This window comes from Equus quagga, chromosome 2 (genome assembly GCF_021613505.1).
Source record: "Equus quagga isolate Etosha38 chromosome 2, UCLA_HA_Equagga_1.0, whole genome shotgun sequence".
Lineage (NCBI taxonomy): Eukaryota > Metazoa > Chordata > Mammalia > Perissodactyla > Equidae > Equus > Equus quagga.
Genome location: NC_060268.1, coordinates 79,964,989 through 79,979,644, shown reverse-complemented (window position 1 = coordinate 79,979,644; position 14,656 = coordinate 79,964,989).

Here is a 14,656-nt window from a genome sequence, read left to right as displayed (position 1 = left end):
GGACGATGGAGGGTGGGGTGGGGAGGGGGGGGGGGGGGGGGGGGGCTCGGCGGGGGGGGTGTTTTAAATTTCCCCAGAGGGTCCTAATGGGCAGCTAGAGCTGAACAACCCTCCGAAGGGACATCATGGGTACTCGATGGCAGCCCCTCTGCTCCCCTGTGCCACTTTTTGTGTTACTTGAATGTGCTGTTTGATGCCAGCCCTGTGGGCTTCCCTCCATCGTGTTGCTAAATCCTTGTTTGGCAATCGATACTGTCAACGTGACTCTTCCATAGAAACACCTCTGTGGTTTGGTTCTTCGTGTAGAAATCGTGTGCCCTTTCCATTGCTGTAACCGATTTCTCCAGGCAGATTGAACATGGGCTTGGGTCCCTCCCAGCGCCACACCTGCTTCGTTCCCCACACACCCAGGTGGCCTGAAGGCAGCTGCTCACTCTGGGTATGCAACAGTGAAGACTGAAAGCAGAGCCCACCAGGCTCAGTTTCCCCCACACAACCTAGTGGAAAGCCAGGCTGGATGGGACCCACACAAAGCCGTGGTGGTGTTGGGGAAACAGGCAGACCAGGGTCTAAATCTTGGCCCTGTCACTTACTAGAGATGTGCTTTGGGTCAAGTGGCCTCACACTGGTGAGCTTCAGTTTACTCCTAAGTAGAGCGAGACCGGAAGCACCAGCTCCAAGGATGAATGATACGTGGTATGCACCTGGGGCAGCAGCAGGAAGCCCTCACTAAGTGGGAAGACTTAGTTGGTTCTAATTCTTTCTCTCCTGCCTTGCACCCTTTTGGTGTCCAATGATCCCATCCCTGTACTCATCAGAGGAGGTTCCCACATTGCTAAGGAGGATGTCCTCTCAGGGCCCGCCCCTGGCAGTTCCCTGCCAACCTCTGGACTCGCTCTCCTGCTTTCCCTTCTGAGAGCCTGCAGCGTCTGTCTCTGCCAACCCCACAGCACGCTCTGAGGCTGGGATGAAGGGGGCAGGGGGAACTGGGGCAAGTGGGCAGGATGGAGGGCTGTAGCAGCCACCTCTTAGCCACCTGGAGCAGCCCCTGCAGCAGCGCTGGGGTCCCAAGCTGGGGCTGCACACTGCGTGCCTTGCATATTTACTCCCTCGCAGTCAGGATGTACTGGGGGACAGCAAGCTCATCTGTGCTGGTTAGCTAGACAGCGCCTTTGCGTGGGTCATAGAAGGTGCCCCCTCTGGGCAGCAGCAGTTCACGGCATGGCTTGGCAAGTGTGGTATGGGCTGGATTTCAGGTCCAACTTGCCTTGCAGTTGGACACCTGTGGCACAGTACAACTACACAGCTGAACAGAATGGCCCTGAAGGTAACTGACATTTAATTGTCACATGAGGAAACCATTTCTAGCAAGACCAGCCCCAGTTCACTCCAAAGCCTTACTTGAGGTCTGTCTCTTCCCGCTTCCCCAGCCCCATATCTGGAGTGGGAACACCTTGAGGGAGGTGACGGCCCTATGATTCACTTCTGGGACCTCTCTCTGCCTCACAGAGAATGGAGGCCTGCAGTATCTATGACTGCTTCTGCACTGGTACTGTGGATGGTCCTGAGTCGGGATCTCTCAGCAGATGCACAGGATGTGTCCATCCTACAGATAATGAGTATAAGCAATGGGGAGAAGAAAACAATGACCTGGAGGCACTTAGTGTGAACAAAATCAAGAAGATTGCAGTGGGGAGATAAACGTGACAGAAGGAGTTTCTCTTTTAGTCTAAATCTTCAGTCTTTCTGGTCCAAGTACCAGAGAACAAAATTTGCGGCAACTGCAGCTGTTGGAACTCCAGAAAGGAGAGATCCAGAGACAGGGAGCCCAGATTTGGAGTATAAACTCTACCCAAATCCCAAAGTGACCCCTGAAAGACGCATGCATGTGGCCGGTTCAAAACAGCAAGCTAAAGATGTTTTAAACTGGACTCAACAATCTAACTTTATGCCTTACGGAACTAGAAAATAAGAACAAACCAGACCCAAAGCTAGCAGAATAAGGAAATAATAATGATTAGAGCAGAGATAAACTAGGCAGGAAATAGAAATATAATAGAGAAAATCAACAAAATCAAATGTTGTTTCTTTGAAATGATCAATGAAAGTAGCTAAATTAAGGAAAAAAGAGAGAAGACAGAAATAATTAAAATGAGAAATGAAGGAGGAGACATTAGAACTGATTTTACAGAAATTGAAAGGATTTTAAGAGAGTACTATGAAAAATTGTACACCAACAAATTAGATAACCTAGATGCAGTGGATAATTCCTAAAAATGCACAACCTACCAAGACTAAATCATGAAGAAATGGAAAATCTGAACAGACTTATAACTAGTAAGGTGATTGAATCAGTAATCAGAAGTCTCCCAACAAAGAAAAGCCCAGGACCAAATGGCTTCACTGATGAATTCTACCAAATATTTAAAAAAAAAAAAAAGAATTAACAGCAACCCTCCTCAGAGTTTTACAAAAAATTGAAGAGGAGAGAATACTTCCAAATTCATTCTATGAGGCCAGCATTACCTTGATACCAAAGGCAGAATAAGACATTACAAGAAAAAAAACCTACAGACCAATATCCCTTATGAACATTGATACAAAAATCCTCAACAAAAAGTATTTTTTTTGCAAACAGAATTCAACAGCATATTAAAAGTATTATCACCATGACCAAGTGAGCTGTATTCCTAGAATGCAAGAATGGTTCAACACATGAAAATCAATGTTATATACCATAGTAACAGAATAAAGGGGGAAAAATCAACATGATTATCTCAATTGTTACAAAAAAATGAATTCACAAAATTCAATACCTTTCATGACTTAAAAAAAAAAACCAACATTCAAAAAACTAGAAATTGAAGGGAACTAACAACATAATAAAGGCCATATATGAAAAGCCCACAGCTGTCATCATACTCAGTGGTCAAAGACTGAAAGCTTTTCTTCTAAGATCAGGAACAAGAGAAGGATGCTCACATTTACCACTTCTATTCAATACAGTACTGGAAGTCTAGCCAGAGCAACTAAACAAGAAAAAGGAACAAAATGCATCCAAATTAGAAAAGTAGAAGTAAAATTATTTCTGTTCGTAGATGAGATGAAAACTCTAAAGATTCCACCAAAAAATTGTTAGAATAAACAAATTCAGCAAAGTTTAAGAATATAAAATCAACACAAAAAAATCAGTTGTGCCTCTGTATATTAACAATGAACAATTTGAAAAGGGAGTTAAGAAAACACTTCCATTTACATACATCAAAAAGCACCAAATTACAATAGCATCAAAAAGAATAAAATACTCAAGAATAAACTTAACCAACTAGGTGAAAGAATGTACACTGAAAACTACAAAATGCTGAAAGAAATGAAAGAAGACGCAAATCAATAGAAAGACATCCTATGTTCATAGATTGGAAGAAAATATTTTTAATATGTCAATATTATCCAAAGCAATCTACATATTTAATGCAATCTCTAAAAATCCTAGTGGCATTTTTTTGCCGAAATAGAAAAATTCATATGGAATCTCAAGGGGCCCAGGATAGTCAAAACAATCTTGAAAAAGAAGAAGAAAGTTGGAAGTCTCACACTTCCTGATTTCAAAACTTATTACAAAGCTACAGGAACCAAAACAGGGTTCTACTGTCATAAAGACAGACGTATAGACAAATGGAATAGAGAGCCCAGAAATAAATCTTCACATATATGGTTAAATGTTTTTCTACGAGGATGCCAAGACCGTTCAATGGGAAAAGGACAGCTTTTTCAACAAATGGTGTTGGGAAAACTGGATAGCCACATCCAAAAGAATAAAGTTGGACTCTTACCTTATGCTTTATACAAAAATAACTCAAAATGGATCAAAGACTTAAACATAAGACCTAAAACTATAAAACTCTTAGAAGAAAACATAAGGGAAAAGCTTCATGACATTGGATTTTGCAATTGTTTCTTGGATATGACACCAAAGGTACAGACAACAAAGGAAAAATAAACAAATTGGACTACATCAATATTTAAAACTTCTGTACAAAGGACAGAATCATTAGAATGAAAAGGCAACCTACAGAATGAGAGAAAATATTTGCAAACCATGTATCTGATAAAAGGTTAATATCCAGAATATGTAAAGAACTCCTACGACTCAACAACAGAAACCAAACAACCCAATTAAAAACCAGGCAAAGACTTGAATAGACATTTCTTCAAAGAAGATATACAAACAGCCAACAAGCACATAAAAAGATGCTCAACATCATTAGTCATTAGGGAAATGTGAATTAAAATCACAATGAGACACCACCTCACATCAATTAGGATGGTTACTGTTAAAAGAAAAAACAAACAGGAAATGATGTATTGCTGAGGATGTGATAAAATCAGAAACTTCGCACACTGTATTGTGGGAATGTAAAATGGTGTAGCTGCTGTGGAAAACATTATGGAGGTTCCTCAAAAAATTAAAAATATAATTACCATGACCCAGCAATTCCACTTCTGGGTATATACACGCATACCTCAGAGATACACTGCCTTCAGTTCCAGACCACCGCAATAAAGAAAATATCACAATACAGTGAATAGCACAATTATTTTGGCTTCCTAGTGCATATAAAAGTCATGTTTACACTATTCTGTAGTCTATTAAGTGTGTAATAGCATTATGTCAAAAAAACCCACAACATACATACCTTAATTAAAAAATACTTTATTGCTAAAGACTGCTAACCATCATCTGAGCCTTCAGGAAGTCAAAATCTTTTTGCTGGTGAAGGGTCTTGCCTTGAAGTTGATGGCTGCTCAGCATGGTGGTTACCAAAGGCTGAGTGGCTGAAGTAATTTCTTTTTATTATTATTATTATTATTTTATCAAGGTCACATTGATTTATAAGATTGTATGAATTTCAAGTGTACATCATTATATTTCGGCTTCTGTACAGACTGTGTTGTGTTCACCACCAAGTCTAGGTTCCATCTGCCACCATACATATGTGTTCTTTACTCCTCTCACCCTCTCCCCACTCCCTTCCCCTCTGATAACCACCAATCTGTTCCCAGTATCTATTTTGTTTGTTTATCTTCCACATGTGAGTGAAATCACATGGTATTTGTCTTCCCCGTTTGACCTATTTCACTTAGAAAAATAGCCTCAAGATCCATCCATGTTGTCACAAATGACACAATTTCATCTTTTTTATGGCTGAGTAGTATTCCATTGTTTATAAGTACCACATCTTCTTTATCCGTTCATACATTAATGGGCACTTGAGTTGCTCCCAAGTCTTGGCCATTGTGAATAATGCTGCGGTGAACATAGGGATGCATATATCTTTTCGAATTAGTGTTTTCAAGTTCTTTGCATAAATACTCAGAAGTGGAATAGCTGGATCATATGGAATTTCTATTTGTAATTTTTTGAGAAAACTCCATACCGTTTTCTATAGTGACTGCATTAGTTTATTCATGAAAAGAAGAGTCAATCCATGCAGCAAACTTCATTGTTGTCTTAGTTTAATTTAGACTTAGAAATTGACAGTTTGCCTTGTTAATTCCTTAAAATAACACAACAGTGAAGTTTGCTGCATCAGTTGACTCTTCCTTTCATGAACAATTTCTCTGTAGCAAGTGATGCTGTTTGCTAGCATTTTACCCAGAGTAGAACTCCTTTAAAAATTGGAGTCAATCCTCTCAAACCCTGCCACTGCTTTACCAACTAAGTTTATGTCATATCCTAAATCCTCTGTTGTCATTTCAACAATCTTCACAGCATCTTTGCCAGGAGCAAATTCCATCTCAAGAAACTTCCTTTGCTCATCCATAAGAAGCAACTCCTCATTTGTTAAAGTTTTATCATGAGATGGCAGCAATTCAGTCACATCTTCAGGCTCCACTTCTAATTCTAGTTTTCTTGTTATTTCCACCACATCTGCAGTTATTTCCTCCACTGAAGTTTTAAACTTCTCAAAGTCATCTATAGGTGTTGGAATCAACTGCTTCCAAACTCCTGTTGATGTTGATATTTTGACCTCTTCCTATTAATCACCGATGTTCTTAATGACATCCAGAAGAGTGAATCCTTTCCAGAAGGTTTTCAATTTACTTTGCCCAGATCCATCAGAGGAATCACTATCTATAGCAGCTATCGACTTAGGAAATGTATTTCGTAAATAATAAGACTTGAAAGTTGAAATGACTCCTTGATCCATGGGCTGTAGAGTGGATGTTGTGTTAGCAGGCACGGAAACAACATTGATCTCATTGTACATCTCCATCAGAGCTCTTGGGTGACCAGGTGCATTGTCAATGAGCAGTAATACTTTGAAAGGAATCTTTTTTCCGAGAAGTAAGTCTCAACAGTGGGCTTAACATATTCAGTAAAGCATGTTGTCAACAGATGGGCTGTCACCCAAGCTTTGTTGTTCCATTTATAGAGCACAGGCAGAATGGATTTTGCATAATTCTAGGATTTTCAGAATGGTAAATGAGCACTGGCTTCAACTTAAAGGCACTCGCTGCATTAGCCCCTAATAGGAGAGTCAGCCTGTCCTTTGAAGTTTTGAGTCCAGGCATTGACTTCTCTCTAGGCATGAAAGTCCTGGATGGCATCTTCTTCCACTATAAGACTGTTTCGTCTACAATGAAATCTGTTGTTCAGTGTAGCCACCTTCATGAATTATCTTCGCTAGACCTTCTGGAGAACTTGCTGCAGCTTCTACGTCAGCACTTGCCGCTTCACCCGGCACTTTGATGTTCCAGAGACGGCTTCTTTCCTTAAACCTCATGAATCAACCTCTGCTAGCTTCAAAGTTTTCTTCTGCAGCTTCCTCAGCTCTCTCAGCCTTTGTAATTGAAGAAAGTTAGGGCTCTGGATCAGGCTTTAGCTTAAGGGAACATTGTGACTGATTTGATCTTCTATCCAGACCACTAAAACTTTCTCCATATCAGCAATAAGGCTGTTTCTCTTTCTTATCATTTGTGTGTTCACTGGAGTAGCACTTTTAATCTCCTTTAAGAACTTTTCCTTTGCATTCACAATGTGGCTAGCTGGCACAAGAGGCCTAGCTTTGGCCTATCTCAGCTTTTGACATGCCTTCCTCACTAAGCTTAATCATTTCTAGCTTTTGATTTAAAGTGAGAGATGTGTGACCCTTCCTTTCACTTGACACTTAGAGGGCATTGTAGGGTTATTCATTGGCCTAATTTTAATAGTGTTGTGTCTCAGGGAATAGAGACGCCTCAGGAGAGGAAGAGAGATGAGGGAATGGCTGGTCAGTGAAGCAGTTAGACCACACAGAATATTTATCTATTAAGTTCAGTGTCGTATATAGGCATGGCTCGTGATGGTACCCCAAAACAATGACAATAGTAACATCAAAGATCACTGAGCACAGATCACCACAAAAAATACAATAATGATCAAAAAGTCTGAAATATTGCGATAATTACCAAAATGTGACACAGAAACGTGAAGTGAGCAAATGCCGTTGGAAAAATGGTGCTGATAGACTTTCTGGATGCAAGGCTGCCACACCTTCTATTTGTTTGAAAAAGCAATATATGCAAAGCACAATAAAGCAAAGTGCAATAAAAAGAGGTATGCCTGTACCCAAAAGAACTGAAAGCAGAGTTTCCAAAAGATATTTGTATACCCATGTTCATTGCAGCATTATTCACAATAGCCATGTGTGGAAACAACCCAAGTGTCCATCAGTGAGTGAATGTATAAACAAGATGCAGTATGTACATACCATGGAATGATACTCAGCCTTCAAAAGGAAGGAGACTCTGACACATGCTACAACATGGATGAAGCTTGAGAACATTAGGCTGAGGGAGATAAGCCAGTCATAAAAAGACAGATCCTGTATGATTCCACTTACACAGATATCTAGAATAGTCAAATTCACAGAAACAAAGTAGAATGGTAGTTTCCAAGGGCTGAGGGGAGGAGGCAATGGGAAGTTATCGTTTAAAGGATATAAAAGAGCTTCAGTTTTGCAAGATGAAAGAGTTCTCTGGACAATAGTGGTGATGGTTACACGACATGACCTTAACACCTAAACTGTACACTTAAAAAGGATTAAGATGGTAAATTTTATGTTCTATATATTTATTCACAATTAAAAATTTTTAATGGTTTCTACAAAAAAAGAAAAGTAGCCCCAAATTCATAAATTTGGTAAAAGACATAAATTTAGAGATTCAAGAAGCTCAGTGGACTCCTAGAAAAACAAGCACAAAGGAAACCAAGCCAAGGTACAACAGAACCAAATTTCTGAAAAACAATTTGTTAAATAGAGAATCTTAAAATAAGCCAGAAAAAAAAGACACATACAGGGGAAAAAATATTTGAATTATCACTGATTTCCCATAAGAAACTATGGAGACCAGAGGGTATTTAAAAGTTTTGAAAGAAAAAATGGTTAACTTGGAACTTAATATCTAGTTAAAATATCTTTCAAGAACAAAATAAAAAAAATGACATCTGAAGACAAAGGAAAGTTAGGAGACTGTATTGCCAGCAAAACTGTAGTAGAGGGAATGCTTAAGGAAGCTCTACAGGTTGAAGGGAAATGACACCAGATGGAAACTGAATCTTTAGGAGGCAATGAAGAACATCAGAAATGGTATATTTATGGGTAAATATAAACACTCAGTTTCTCTTAATTTCTTTAAAATACATAAGACTCTCTAAAGCAAAAATTATAGCAATGTTGTGGGGCTGCCCCGGTGGTGTAGTAATTAAGTTTGCTTGCTCCACTTTGGCAACCTGGGGTTTGTGGTTTCGGATCCCAGGCACAGACCTGCACACCACTCATCAAGCCATGCTGTGGCAGCATCCCACATACCAAAAATAGAGGAAGATTTGCATGGATGTTAGATCAGGAGCAGTCTTCATCAAGCAAAAAGAGGAAGATTGGCAACAGATGTTAGCTCAAGGGCAATCCTCCTCACCAAAAAAAAAATTATAACAATGTCTTCTGGGATAATGTATGTAGAGGTAACATATCTGACAACCATAAAATAAAAGAGAGAGAAACAGAGAGTGGATCTACATGACTCCAAGGTGTCTACATTTTATGTAAACAGTACAATATTAATAGAAAGTAAACTGTGAAGAGTTAAGAATGTATATTGTAATCCCTAAATAAGCAGGTAAAAATGCAGAGGTATAGCTAAAAGCCAATAGATAAATTGAAAAAAATTGTAAAAAATATTTAAATAACTTTTAAAAACAAGAGAGGAAGAACAGAGGAACAAAAACAGGGGGAACAGGGGTCAGCCTGCCGGGGCAGCGGTTAAGTTCACACACTCTACTTTGGCAGCCTAGGGTACACCAGTTCAGATCCCAGGTGCGGACCTACACACTGCTTGTCAAGCCATGCTGTGGTAGGCATCCCACATATAAAGTAGAGGAAGATGGGCACAGATGTTAGTTCAGGGCCAGTCTTCCTCAGCAAAAAGAGGAGGATTGGTTGCAGATATTAGCTCAGGGCTAATCTTCTTCAGAAAAAAGAAAAAAAAACAGGAGGAACAAACTCAAAGCAATTAATGGTAGACTCAAATTCAACCATAACAACAAATGTGAATGGAATAATCACTATATTTAAAAGACAGATATTGTCATAATGGATAGAAAAGCAAAACCGTCTATAAGAGATACAATTTAAATAGAAAGACACAGGTATGTTGAAAGTAAATGGATGAAAACAGATATACCATCAAGCAGCAAGCATAGTAAAACTGGAATGGCTGTATTAATATAAGACAAAATAGAACACAAGACAAATAGTATTATCGGCAATAAGGAAGGGCACATCACAACAATTCATTAGGAGAAATAAAATCATATATATGCATAGCCCTAATAATAGAGCTTCAAAATACAGGAAGCAAAAATTGACAGAATTAAAGAGAAAATTAGACAATTTCACAAACAAAGCTGAAAATTTTATCTCTCAGGAGTAGTTAAACAAGACAAAAAAAATCAGTAAAGAGATGAATGACATGAATAACCTATCAGGTACTTTGATCTAAATATTCTTAGAACAATATACCTAAAACTGCATTCTTGTTAAGTTCAGATAGTTCACTCATTGAGATAGACTATAAGCTGGGTCATAAAACAAATCTAAATAAGTTTACAAGGATTTAAATCATATAGAATATATTCTCTGATCACTATGAAACTAAATTAAAAATCAATACAAATAAGATAGCTAGGAAAACTCGAAATATTTGGCAACAAAGAATATACTTCTACATAATCCATGGGTCAAAGAGTAAATCACAATGAAAATTTCAAAATATGTCAAACTGAATGATAAAAAAACCTTACACATTCAAATTTGGGATTCAGCTAAAACAGAATTTAGAGAAAAATTACAGCTTTAGAAGCTTATATTAAAAAAGAAAAAAGATCTTAAATCCATGATCTAAGATTTCACCTTAAGAAGCTAGAAAAATAAGAGCAATGTAAGTAAAAAAAGAAATAAACAGCAAAAATGAATGAAATAGAAAATAATAGAGAAAAATTTTAACGGCAAAAGTTGGTTCTTTGAGAATATCAACAAAATGATAAATGCCGGCTAAATTTGTGGAGGGGAGAGAGAGAGAAAGCAAAAAACAGGTTAACAATATACCAATATCAAGAGTAAAAGAAGAGACATCACTACAAATCCTACAAACATTCAAGGAATATAAGAGGAGAATATGATGAGCAGCCAGCATTAGGCCAAAAAATTCAACAACTTAGATGAAATAGACAAATTCGTTGAAAAATGCAACCGAGAAAAACTAACACAAGATGAAACAAAAACTCCAAATAACTCTATGTTAAAGAAACTGGATTCTACCCATAAGGAAAACTCTGGCCCAGATGGTTTCACAGATGAATTCTATCAAAGATTTAAGGAATAAACAATGCTAATCTTATGCAAACTTGTTCAGAAAATAGAGGAGAAAGAAGCACTTCCCATTTTATGAAACCAGCATAACCCTAATACAAATAAGAACCTGACAAAGACATTACAAAAGAAAGAAAGAAGAAGAAAATCACAATCCACTGTTCTTCATTAACATAGATGCAAAAACGCCTAACAATATATTATCCAGTAATGCATAAGAAGGATACTGCATAATGACCTAGTAAAGTTTATCCCAGTTATGCAGCGTTAGTGTGGCATTAGAAAATCAATCAGTTTAATTCAACATGTTAACAGATCCACTCTCCCAAAGAAGGAAAAAAATCAATTATCTTAACAGATACAGAATAAACAGTTAACAAAATTTAAAACCTATTCATATCAAAACTCTCAGAATTGAGCAACATAAGAGATCTTCCTTAATCTGATAAAAAGTATCTATGAAAAGCCTTCAGCTAACGTTAAACTCAATGATGAAAGTCTGAAAGCTTTTTCCCTAACATCAGGAAAAGTCAAGGAGGCCTACCATCCCATTTCATTCAGCATTGTGTTGGAGAACCTAGACCTCTACCAGGAGGCAAGAACAGGAAGTCAAAGACATAAATGTCATGCAGGTGACCCTGTTGTTTACACAGAAAATCCTGAAAGAGCCTAGAAATCAACCACTAAAAATCACAAGCATATTAGCAAATTCACAGAATACAAGGTTAATTCACAAAAATCAGTGACAGCAAACAGCTGAAAACTAAAATTTTAAATATAATTTCATTTCAATATCATCAGAAAACATAAACTACTTGGGAATAAATTTAAGAAAAGACATGCAAGACCTCCACACTGAAAACTGCAAAACATGGCTGAGAGGAATTAAAAAATCTAACCAAATGGAGAAATATTCCAGTTTCACATGTCGGAAGACTCAACATTGCTAACACATTGATTTTCTCCAAATTGATCTACAGATTCAATGTAATCTCTCTCAAAATTCCAGAAAGAAATTGACAAGCTGATTCTAAAATATATATGGAAATGTCATGTAACTAGAATAGCCAAAGAAATCTTGAGGAAAGAAGAACAAAATTGTATGATTTATAATACTTGATTCCAACACTTCTTTTAAAGGTATGGTAACCAGGACTGTCTCCTACTTGCCTAAGTATCCACAGATAGATTCACGGAACAGAAAAAAGATCAAAATAGACACACTTTTATCCAGTCATTTGATTTCTGACAAAGTTGCCAAAGTAATCCAAAAGGCAAAAAAAAATCTTTTCAGAAATGGTGCTGGAATAACTGGATATCTATACACAAAAAAGAAAAAATCTTGATCCTTGTCTTATACCACACATAGAAATTGATTTGAAATGGACTATAAATTTTTTAGAGGAAAAAGTAATAGAATATCTTCATGGCTTGAAGGTAGGCAGAGGTGTCTTAGACAAAACAGAAAGTAATAACAACAAAAGAAGAAACTAATAAATTAGACTTCCTCTTAATTTGTGTCTTCTGCTCATCAAAAGACACCACAAGGAAAATGAATAGGCAAGCCACAGAATGGGAGAAAATATTTACAAAATATATATCTGACAAAAAAACTAGTGCCCAGGACACTTAAAATACTCATAAAACTTAATAATGGAGTAACAAACAAGTTAATTTAAAAATCGGCAAATATGAACAAAAGGAAAGCTAGAATAGAAATATCATCACACAAACTAAAATTTAAAAAGCAAAAGTAAAAGTGTTAAAAGACACAAAGAGTTACAATTAATATTAATAAAATGAACAACACACCTACAGAGAAAAATAAACTCCATAATTATAGTAGATGTTATCGGGGCCAGCCTGGTGGCGCAGCAGTTAAGTGTGCACGTTCTGCTTCGGCGGCCCGGGGCTCACCAGTTCGGATCCCGGTTGTGGACACGGCACCGCTTGGCACACCACGCTGTGGTAGGTGCCCCACACATAAAGTAGAGGAAGATGGGCACGGATCTTAGCTCAGGGCCAGGCTTCCCCAGCAGAAAGAGGAGGATTGGCAGCAATTAGCTCAGGACTAATCTTCGTCAAAAAAATAAAATAAATAAATAAATAAATAAAACAAGATGTTAGCAAACCTCTCAAAAGTTGAAATACCGACTAGACTGAAAAATATGAAAGGCTATAGAATGAATAATATAATTAAAAACTTGATATAACTTTGTATCCAACAAACAAAAAGCACACAGAAAAGTTATGAAAATTGATCACACATTTGACCACAAAATATCTCAACAAATTCCAAATAACCAACATCATGCAGACTACATTCCCTCTTCATGAGGCAATAAAATTAGAAATCAACAGAAAAAGGTTAGCTGAAAATATTCTGTTTGAAAACTAAAAACCATAGTTTTAAATAATTCATGGATTAAAAAAGAATCATAATGGAATTATAATTTTTCAACAGAATGAAAATAAAACTATTACCTATCAAAAAATATGAAATACAGCCAAAATAATACCTAGAGGAAAACTTACAGTTTGAACATATTTAGTAGAAAATCAGAAAGACTGAAAAAGAAGAGCTTAGAATAGATAAAGAGGTGGAAATTAATTAAGTAAATGAAAATTGGGGCCAGGGATCACAGACAATAGAGATGATTCGTAAAACCAAAGGTTCTTTGAAAAGACTAATAAGATTTTTTAAAAATCCTTTATCTGGACTAACCAATTGGAAAAGAAGGTAAAAAAAATCTGGCAATTACAAAAGGAAATAACTACAGATACAGAAGAATTTTTTTCATCAAGAAAGAGATGAACAATGTGTTAAAACTTCTGAAAAGATAAAGAAAATATAGAACATAAATTGCCAAAATTGACAAAAGTAATGGAAAATTTGAATAAGTCAATAATAATTAAGAAAAATCAGGCGGCAATCCACAACCTGTCACTGATTTTTTTTAAGGTATTTTTTATCGAATTTTCAGAGAACAGATGATCTCTATTTTTACAAGGTTTCCACATAATAGGAAATAAGTAAATCTGTTAATTCATTTTTGAGGCAAATATAATCTGGATTAAAGTAAAAATTAGGTAGTCTCCCTAAGAAAATCTCCACAACCTCACTTAGGAATATAATTGTAAAAATCCCACAGGAAACATTAGCAATTCTAGTCCAGTAGTGTACTAAAATAATAATTTGTTATGACCAAGTCAAGCTTTTATAGTAGGCATGCAAAGATGGTTCTGACATTAGAATAAACGTAGCTATAATTCATCTTATTAATATGTTAAAGGAGAAAAATCGTAAGGACCTCTGAAAAAACACAGACAAAGCATTTAATGAAATTTAAACCCCAGTCACAAGAAAAACCTATAACACCTAAACATAAAAGGAAAATTCTGGAAAACAACAACTAGTAGTTATCAAAAACTTACTGCAGATGGCAAATCTAATAGTCAAACAACATATTTAATAGTGAAAAAAAAAGCCTATTATCCACTACTATTTAGTATAGTACTGGAGTTCTTAAATGATGCATTAAGCTGAGAATAGGAATTAGAAAAGTAGACAAAATTACAGATGATATGATCACCTATATAAAAAAATGAGAAAACAATCAATGATAAAATAATAGAATTAGTAAGACAGTGAAGAAAGGCATATAGATACAACATAAAGTTATAAAAATCAATAATGTTGCTTTAAATGTGCAATAAGTAGCTAGAAATGTAACGTTTAAAAT